Raw genomic sequence first — 10,820 nt, forward strand, 5'->3', positions numbered from 1 at the left:
ACGTATTTGCACAAAGAAGAAAAATTCCTTGGGCTACACTATCTGCCCTTTCAAGTAGAGGAGTTCCATGATGCATGCATTCCAAAAGTAACAGATACATAATTATGAAATATACATATGAAATAAACGTATGTGAAAATATGAAAGGAAGCCTTTCTGTTCCTAGTAGGAAAGTGTGCTTGAAGAGCTGACCTCATCTAAGAGGGACTGGAGCTGTGTCACTGTACTGAGAATGGGCACAAAGCCCCCTTACCACCCAATGTGGCCTCTTGCAGGCCTGCAGCTGCTCTCAACCTCAAAGCGCAGAGACCACCAATGCCATGCCGACACCAGGACTTCTGTTTTTGTTTCAGGGACCAAGGAACTTTTGCATATACAGATCAAAGCTTCTTCCATAATTCTTTTTTTTTTCCCTTTTCAGATTTTTTTTTTAATCTGCCCACCACCTATGCAAATTATATTACATCACATCCCCTGGACACTAAGCAATCTGACTTATCTCACTTGTCACCTCAAGTGACAGAATCCTCTGCAGAATCTAACAGGAAATATCTTCAGAAACTCAAGTCCTTAGCCAGCCACATGGAGACCTAGAAGGCAGACAAACACAGTGGTTAAGAGCAGAGGCTTTGAGGCCAGACCACCTGTGTATGAATCTACTCCATTGCTTACCAGCAATGTAATCTTGGGCAAGTAATTTAGCATCTCTAAACCTCAGTTTCCTTATCTGTAAAATGGAGGTAACCATTACAACTTCCCAAGATTATTGTAATGATACATGAGAAGATGTGTGTAAAGTGCTTGGCCCAGTAGAAAAGTATCACAATTAAAGAAAATATCATATATTCTTCTATATATAAAAAGTATGGCTCTTTACGTATGCGGCCTGAGGTGATCTCCAAAAATGGTTCGCTATTCACTTGACCCAGAAAACCCCACAAAATCATGCAAATCAAGAGGCTCAAATCTTCATGTTCACTTTAAGAACACTCGTGAAACTGCGCAGGCCATCAAAGGTATGCATATCCGAAAAGCTTCCAAGTATCTGAAGGATGTCACCTTGCAGAATCAGTGTGTGCCATTCCATCACTACAATGGTGGAGTTGGTAGGTGTGCCCAGGCCAAACAGTGGGGATGGACACAGGGTCAGTGGCCCAAAAAGAGTGCTGAATTTTTACTGCACATGCTTAAAAATGCAGAAAGTAATGCTGAGCTTAAGGGTTTAGATGTAGATTCTCTGGTCATTGAGCATATCCAGGTGAACAAAGCCCCCAAGATGCGGTGCAGAACTTACAGAGCTCATGGTTGGATCAACCCATATATGAGCTCTCCCTGCCACATTGGAATGACCCTTACTGAAAAAGAGCAGATTGTGCCTAAACCAGAAGAGGAAGTTGCACAGAAGAAAAAGATATCCCAGAAGAAACTCAAGAAACAGAAACTTATGGCCCGGGATTAAATTCAGCGTAAGATAAATGCAAATAAAAAGTAAAAGAATGTTAAAAAAAAAAAGTATGGTCTTTTTTTCTAAATCAGAGAGGTTTCCAGCCCCACCTTTCTTGGAAGACAAATGGCTCTCTTGAAACACACCTTTTTCCTGAGTAAGGCCATCTGAGTGCCCTCTTAGGTATGAAATACAGGTGAACTGGCCATCCCTGTCCTCAGAGAAGACTACAACTGAGTTTTCTGTTTGGACAGGCTTAACAAAGTTGCCCAGATGGGGGAGAACAGACATTGTTGAGCAGAAACCTGAGGGATCCTGGGGGGAAAGGGACTGCTCCCAAGGATTCTAACAAAGAGGCTTTCGTGGAGGCAGTGACAGTACACAAGATCCTCAAGCTGTGGCCAGAGTCTTCAGCCCAGTGGCTGTCCGTGGGAGAACAATGAACGTCTGGTCCTGGAGTACCTCCTGGCAGCAGTGGCCACTCCCAACAGGGACCACATGGTAGGGGAGCACAGTGGCACCAGACTCCAGATCTCCCTGAACTGATGAAGCAGGTAGTTTCTGTAATAATGGGAAAGAATTTGTAATGGAGAAAAGTGGGCTATTATTTAAGGATCTAACTTTGACCAAAAACCAAAAACCCATATTGACTTTGAAGGGCCATTGATGGGAAGTCCCTTGAGGAGAGAGAAGCCCTTCCTCTCAGAATGGGCTCCTTGTACTCTTCAATCTACTCAACAGTCCATAGTTTTGCACCTGCCGCCAAATTACAGAAGCAACAGTCATTGACAGTGGTCCTCATTTGCATGTAGAGTATGGAGACAGGTATCTGACTCAGGCCAAGGTACTCTTCCTCAGAGAGACCATCAGGTTGAAAGCATCAGGAAAACCACTAAGAAGCCTGGAAGCAAAACGCCATTAGGGAATGAGCAGAAAGATTGTCACCATTTCTCATTTGCAACAGGTTGCCTCATGTTTAACAAGAGAAGTCAGTTCCAGAGATATATGAATGGTCAGTCTTTCAACTGAGAACTTTTGAAAACGAAAATTCTGGGTGTAGATTTTTCTCGTGTCCACTTTTCAATCCATGTGCCCTGGAAAGTAGTCTTTCTAGGAGCTGAGGAATCCAACAAGTGGCTTCCTGCTACCTTCTGTAGGGTCAGGAAGCCTGTCATATGAAGACAGGTGTCCAGCTGATATACTGTGGCTTCAGCACATTGACAATCATGACGTGTCCCTTCCCAGGAACGTTGAGAAGACCCACAACTATGGGGAGCATCTCCTGCAGAAGCAAAGATGTTGTCCCTTAAGCTACAGCTGACTGTCCAACAAAGCCCCGAGGGAGGAAGTAATATTTCTTCTATGCTCAGAGCAGCTGCTGAAATCAATACTTTTTTATAGTCTCACCTGCACTAGTTTAATGCAAAAATAGCACCATGACTTCTCAGAAAAAAAATTTATCAGTATGGAAGAATAGTGTTAAAACTTGGCAGGCAGTACTGTGCTTCAAATCAGAGTAGCTGCAACCTTCTGAGACCTTTCTATGTGCCAGACCCTGAGCTAAGCTCTACATATTGGCCCATTTGCAGGCTAAAAGCAAGTCTGAGATTAAGTAGTATTAGCACCACTGCATATACTCATATACTAAGAAGCCCAGAGCCTGAATAGATTGTAGATTTAGATGTTCTAAGAACAGACCACACAAAAACTTCCTGCTCTCTAGAACCTTCTGTGGCAAGACAGATGTACTGACTGACAGCATTTATAGAGATGGATAAGGTGTTTCAAAATAAATACATATGCTTACAGAAGTATAAATATGTTTCCCATTGAAATGCTTTTGGAAGCAAATGTCAGCGTGTTTCTGGAAAGGATAGAGGGCCTCAGAAGTCTCCAGTCAAGAACTTTCTGAGCTTTCTTGAACGCAGAACACTTTAAATAACAATACAATGACCCAATACTGAAAAAGATTACAAGATATTTGATACACATAGAATAACATTCAAAGCAAAGATGATGTTACAGATGAATTAGTTACTGCAATAAACGTGAACACTTATTTCTAATGTTTCCTTTATGACATTTATAATTAGATGAATTAAGTCATATTTTTTGTTCAAAGAACAAACTATCACAACTACATGTTGAAACTATATGATAAGAAATGTAACATAATCCATGAATCTTAAACTGAAGAAACACATGAAAGAAACAATATGTTGGGAAGTGGGCAGATGGGAATCTGGGCATTCATGTCTGGCAGGATACCCCATACCAGATCCCACATGTTCAGGTATGACTCACCATTCTTCAGAGGCAGATTATCTAAAACTAAGGGAAATACATAAATGAAACTTAAGGTTTTTCCTTTTAACTTGATTTTAAACGTATTGCAGGAGACACATATCCATGGCATTTCTTGTTTGTTTATGGTAGAACTCAGAATATTTGAGGAATAATAGTGATCCAAGGAATTACAGTTGATGACAAGGAGCTATGTGAGAAATAGGGAAGGGTCCTCATTTCATCCCACAGCTTTATGAAGCCCTATCTTTTGCACTTATACTTAATTATATTTAATTACACTTAATTATATAACATTTACTATATATAGATTTAATTATTTAATTATAATTTAATTGAATTTTAAATGTTTTTATATGCACTATGTATTGGTGCATATGTTACACAGATAATAAATATATAAAACCATATAAAATACACCATTTTACATTCCCACCAGCAGTGTACAGTTTGCACATCTTTGGCAATATTTCTTACAATTAAATGCAAAGGTCAGTTTAGTTCTAAGTTCTTATGATAACAGCCTAGAGAATCCGAGGTAACAAACAAGAAGGTGGATACTCATTGGGAGGTCCCTGCAGAAATCCCACAGAGTGGTAAAGGCTTGAATTTAGAAAACAGAGATTAGAATGGAGGAGGAAGGAAGAAAAAATGGGATGTCTATGTTTAAAAGCAGAATTAATTAGATTTATTGTTATTTTGCATTGGAAGGGAAGGAGGGGAAATGTTTTGGGATGCTCTCAAGCATGGTAATATGGTGGAGAATGATTCATAGAAACAGCAAATCCTGGAAGAGGAACAGCCAGAGGGAAAGGAAGGGTGGGTTCCACTTTGGATATGTTTATTTTGAGGTGCTGCCTTGACATGAAGCTGTTAGAAATAGAAGTCCACAACATTACGGGCTAGACCTACTGATTCGGGATTTGTCAGTATATAGATTATTGTCAAGTCACGGGGATGATGGAGGTCACTCAGGAATAAAGAATAGAGCAAGAAGAGCAAGGAACAAGGATGGAGTCCCTAGGGAGCATGAACTCCTGATGGGCAGGAAGGGGCATGGTGCCCACACAGGAAATGACAGAGCAGGACAGCAAGTTTCCATTAGCCCCCAGTACAGTCACTAATGACAGTGCTGGATTTGAGTGAGAGCCAGAAGGAGTGTGACATTAAGTTTTGTCTGAGAAAAGAAAAAAGGAGATCATGCCATATGTGACCATATGATTGGACCTGGAGGACATTATGCTAAGAGAGATAAACCAGTCATGGAAGTACAAATGCTGCATGATTCTGTGTATATGAAATATCTTAAATAACCAAACTCAAAGAAACAGAAAGTAGAATGGCATTTGCAATGGCTGGGGAAAGGGGACAAGCATGCTGCTATTCAACCAGCAAAACAGTTCCAACAATGCAAGACAAATAAGCTCTAGAGATCTGCTCTACAGCACTGTGCCTATAGTCAACAATACATGTACAAGTTTAACAGGGTAGCTCTCATGTTCACTGTTCTTACAGGAAGGAAGGAACACAATGAAACTAGATAAGATCACCAAGGTAGAGAAAAAACTGAATGAGCCCTGAAGTCCTCCTAAATCAAGAAGTTGGGTAGAAGAAGACAAACTGGCAATGGCAACAGGAGAAAGACTTATTGGGAAGAAAAACAGGAGTTTTAGAAGCCAAGTGAGAAATATTTCAAAAAGTTAAGTAATAATTAACCATGTCAAAGCCACTAGCAGTTCAAACAAGATGAGGACCAGGCACAGGTCACTGGCTATGCCAGCAGGGCATCATGGGAACACGGAGAAGCTGGTGTCAGGGGAAGAGTAGATGTGCAAACCTGTCTAGAATAGTTTTTGAAAGAGTGGGGAAAAGGAATTAAAGATAACAAAAGTATAGAACTATTTCAGGGTATTTTTGCTGTAAAGAGGAAGAAAGAAACCAATCAAAAAGTGAAAGGGGAATGGAGCTGGAAGACAAGTGTTTTTCATGGCAGAAGTAACGATATATGTGCTTACTCCTGAGGATGCTCCAATAGCAAGGGGAGACTCCTGAAGGGATGTCCTCGGGCAGGTGAGCAGGGATTCGGGGTCTAGTGCTTAAGGGGAGAGTTGACCTTCGGTAGAAAAGTGGGTAATGCATCTATAGTAGCAGAAGGGGCACAGATGCTGGGAGGTGGGTGCCTACGGGGCAGAAGTTTGCAGAAGTTCGTGTTTACTGGCTCTGATATTTTGAAAGCAATACAAAGGAGGTCATCAGCTGAGAGGATAGGACGAGGCAGTTGGAAGAGAAGAAGGAATGGCAGTGAAGGCTTGCCCTAGGACAGTGGGCGGGGCCAGGGACTCAGCAAACGGACTGCAGCTTGTGGGCGTGAACCTGGGGTGGAAGCAGTCATCACGGGTGTGTGTTTTCCTCCGGGAACATCAGCTGTGCAACTGTGGACCCAGAGGCAAGAGAGGGACAGGCCACAGTTAGATCTAGCTGGCTGGGAGCCACAAAGCAAGGATGGGATGAAGGGCCGGGGTGCTTTAGGAAGATGGAATTTCAGCTGATGACTTGACGCAAGTAGGGGCAGGCGAGAGATATGCAGACCCATGGATTTTATTTTGACCATTGGAGTCAAGGTACCAGAGAAGAACAGGGAAGAAAAAAGGCAGAGGCAAAAGACAGCAAGACTTGAAACTGAGGTTATGCACAAACCACAGTTACTGTTCCAGTGGAGATACAGTGAGCAGCTGAGGCAGGACAGAGGGAGAGACCCCTGTGGGAAAGGGGGTCATGAGAACCACAGCAAGGCCACAGAGCCAGAGGTCATCTGTGTGGCTCCAGAAATCAGTAAGGCCAAACAAGTGTTAGTGGAGCGGCTGTGACCCAGGGGCCAGAAGTGAGCAGGACCATCAAGGCAGCGCAGGGGCGGGAGGGCAGGGTGGGCAGCGCTGCCTGGTGTCATGAGATTCAGAGCTGCAGACTGTAAGAAGCAGGGAGGAAGAATGGCTTGAAATGGGCCAGAAAAGCAACCACAGGAGGGCCCCAACCACACCCCTAGGCCCCCAGGGAAATGAGGGCATGGGAAGGAGAGCTCCAGGCCAGGAGAGGGCAGCGGGAGGCAGCATCCCAGGGGAGACCCAGCAAAAAGGTACCAGCCATTCACAGAGGGAAGCTGTTCAGTTTCCCATTCAAGGGATTTTGTTGAGGATGAGTCTTTCCTCAACCAGTCATCAGTCAGTCTCCTGAACCCTCTCCTGTGCACTTCCTCATGAAATCCGGTTTCACCCAGATAAGTCAGGTTAGCAAGAAACCCCCACCATGGATATCCCATGGGCCACCACATCTGACCAGGCTCCTCACCACCACCACCACCCGGGTGCTGTCAATCGCCCTTGCCTGCCTTCAGCAAGGATCCTCCAGGTGGGCTTAGACTGACCCTCCGTCCCTCTGATGTCTCCTCTGGGTGACTTTCCAACCCCTGACCCACCCTGCTCCTGGGCTATGAGCTCCCACTTGCCCTTGTGTGTTAGAGGCTGAGCACTCTCTCCCACCGTTGGGGTCCCCATGCAGGGGTCTCAACACCAGCTGTGATGTCCTGATCAAGTCGGACTCACCATCTCTAACATGTCATTCAACATTTTTTCTTTGACAGAGATGGCCGGTGAATTCCAAAGAAACCAGGAAAGGTTTCCCAGAGTCAGGGAGAGGCAGGAGAGAGATAACAGAGCTGGTGGGTTATAGGGTTTGAGGAGTGTAGGTGACATAGAGTGTGGGGTCAAGGGTGATCTGGGGTATGTGGCATTCCTATGACTGACTCAGGCAGGGAGAGAGAGGTGATAAGCTTTGACCTGAGGCCCCAGGTGGACGATGGTGAGTCCTTGATGATAAAGGGGTGGGAAGGAGGCGTGGAGCGGGTGGAGAGGCAGGAGGGGGGATCACCTCACTCTGAGGACACTGGCCCTTCACGCCCTGGCACTGGAGGCCACCAAGCCTGAGAAGGGGGTCTCCCCTCGAGGTCCTGGAGTCACCCCAGACCCAGGGATCAGGACTCTGGAAGGCCCACAGGGGCTTCCCCCCATGCTAGGCAGGGGGGCCCCAGCATGGCATCTGGAATTCAGTCCCAAATGCAGCCTCCTATGGAGCCCCCAAAGCAGGCATACCATTAATCCCAGCCAGGTGACCCAGTCCAAAGGATAATAAGGAAAGTGCGAGTAAAGTCCCAACACTGGCAGCATCAGGACACATGAAGGTGTTGATGGGTGAGTGACGGCTGGATGAGCAGGTGGAAGAAGAAAACCAGAGGTTCCCCTAGATTGGCCCCTTTGCACAGTAAGACCTCAAGGGGAGACAAGCAGTCTGGATGGACAGAAGCCTGGGGAATGGGGGGCTCTGGAGCTCACAGGAGCTGTGGCCTCTGCAAAGCTGAGCATGGTCTGAAGGCGGTAGATGGATGGGGGTCTGCTCATGGGCCAGGGTCCAATGCTCGTCTGGATTTCTCACAGTCCAGAAGACACCCCATAGCAATCTGGAGTCAGAGCAGCCCAACTCTGCAGTCCAGCCCTCTCCCTCCTTCCTCCAGGAAGCTCTCCCTCTGGGGCAATAATCCAGCTTTGGTGCAGATCAGGACCCACCAGACCCCCGATATAAGAACCTGGACATGGGAAAGATGAAAAAGATCTGCAGGTGCTTAGTTCTGCTCTACACCCACACTTGGAAACCACTCCTCTAGGACCAAGTGGACACCTAAGGCTGTTTTCTTATTAAGAGCCATTACATTTCTTTATAAACCAATAAATATTTTATGGTGGAAAATTGCATCTAGGCCCTGGGCTAGCTTTGGGAAACTGTGGGTTGGGTGAGAGTAACAGGCATCAGCCAAGGCCTGGGACAGTGAAGCAACTCTCGGCTTAGGAAGTAGACGCTCCAGGGCAGGGCCCAGGTCTGGGGGTGCCAAGGCATCTCGGGAGGCCTGTGTGTGCTGGCAGAATGCCACATCAGCACATGGGCCAACATCTGCAAGTACTGCCGGCCTCGGTACTGGCTCAGCAGCCAGCGTGGCTCTAAGCCAGGGTGAAGCTTTCGAGGATCCAGGAGAGTGATGGTGGAAAGAAGCTGAGGAACAAGGCAGCGGCTGACTGTCCTTGTGACGGCAGTGTGTTCCTCCTGCATCTGCTCCACCCTGCTGCGTGCGTGGTAAAGCAACATGGTCAAGCGGCTGACTCTCTTGTGAGAATGCTGAAAATAGGACTTTCTTGCAATTTCAGGGAGCACCCCAGGTCCAGAGGCTTCAGCTGTGATAAGAAGCCCCCTCAGTTCCCTGAGCCTGAGAGGAGTGGGCGTTTACTGTGACCTCATCTGGAAACAAGCCACTCAAAAGTAAATGTCACCATCCACTTGAACGTTACACCTTCTATTTTCTTGTTCTTAGTATTACTGTTATTAACCATCATTGGCTGAATGCCCATTATATGACAAAGGCTTTACGAAACACCTTAGGTTCATCATGGCAGGAAACATCCCCATTTTGCAGGTCAAAAACCTGCAACTTCATAAAATAAAATAATGGTGTGGGAAGGGAGGAGAAAGAGGCAGAAACTTGGGTCTTCTCAGCTCACACTTATAACTGTGATTAAAAAATACACAACATAAAATTTACCAGTTCAGTGGCATTAAATACTTGCACATTGCTATGCCACCATTACCAACATCCATCTCCAGAACTATTCTTATCTTGCAAAACTGAAACTCTGCCCATTAAATAAGTCCTCACCACCACCCCCTTTCCCTGCCCCAGGCAACCACCTTTCTGCTTTCCTTCTCCATGAATTTGACTACTTCAGGTTCCTCCTGTAAGTGAAATCATGTAGTTTTTGTCCTTTTGTGAGTGGTTTATTTCACTTAGGATAATGCCCTCAAACCTCTAGAGCCATAGCAGAGGGCAGTTTGAATCCCACAACCTCTGGGTTTGGGGCCCAACATTTTTCTGCTGTGTAACTCCACCACTTACGCCAATACTCTTGATGTAGCTATGGGTGGTATTCTGGATGAATTGTGCTCCCCCAAAAAATTCATAGTTGAAATTCTAATTCCCAGTGCACCTCAGAATGTGATTGAATTGGAATTGAATTCCTCTAAAGGAATGACTAAGGTGAGATGCGGCCATATGGCTGGGGAACCCAACATGGGTGTCCCTATTAGATGGACACCAGGGCTGGTGTGCACAGAGGGCACAGCAAGGAGACGGCCGTCTGCAAGCCAAGGAGGGAGGCCTCAGGAGCAAATGAACCTGTCAGCACCTTGATCTTGAACTTCCAGCCTCCAGAACTGTGAGAAAATACATTTCTGTTGTTCAAAGCCCCCAGCCTGCTGTCTCTCGTTACGGCAGCCCACGTGACGTAATACAGTTGCGGCTGGCTCTCTGTACTGCTACATGGAAGGAGCAGGCCACACACTGCTCTCTGCAAACTGGCAGCAGTCCATCCCCAGTCTGATCTGTGGGTTGGAGGACAAGGGTTACTTTATTCTACACGTATGTACCCCACCGACAGGGAAGTGGTTTCCAAGGCTGCTCGGGGAGCCGGCCAAGGATGACCTTTCAGAGCGTGAGTTTCCCCTGAGACAGTGGCCTCCTTGGCGGCGGTTTCACTGCACCGGGCTGTCCCCAGGTTCAGCAGCCCCACACAGACGCCACGGCTCCGCCAGCTGTGTGACTCACTCCCCTCCAGGCCGCTGCTCTTTGGCACTGGGAGAAGAGAAAACCTCAGAGGGAAAGTAACAAGGCCTGAGAGAGGAGCCCCCACCAGCTGGGAGGAAAGTTGCCAGTCTCCTCAAGTTATAAGGCTGCTGGGCCTCAGATCCACAGTAATTCTCCTGTATTTGTCAATACTTCGGGTTTGAAATAGTCAGTTTCTAGTGCCACGGTTTTTGTGTGATGTTTGCTTCTCAACAAAAGCAACAGAATTTTTTTTCCTTTTTTTTCCGCATTTTAAGATATATAAATTATAAGGCACAATTGGTACACATGGGTGGGAGGGGGTGTCACAGGGAAGACAGTGTAGTACAGAGAAGACAAGTAGTGACTCGGTGG

The 10,820-nt window shown here is 46.1% G+C and overlaps 1 pseudogene; it reads left to right on the forward strand.

The window, feature by feature from the left end:
* Positions 1-860: 860 nt before the first annotated feature.
* LOC108392996 (large ribosomal subunit protein uL22 pseudogene) lies at positions 861-1,512 on the forward strand (annotated as a pseudogene).
* The last annotated feature ends 9,308 nt before the right edge of the window (positions 1,513-10,820 follow it).

This window comes from Manis javanica, chromosome 1, assembly GCF_040802235.1.
Source record: "Manis javanica isolate MJ-LG chromosome 1, MJ_LKY, whole genome shotgun sequence".
NCBI classification, from domain to species: Eukaryota; Metazoa; Chordata; class Mammalia; order Pholidota; family Manidae; genus Manis; species Manis javanica.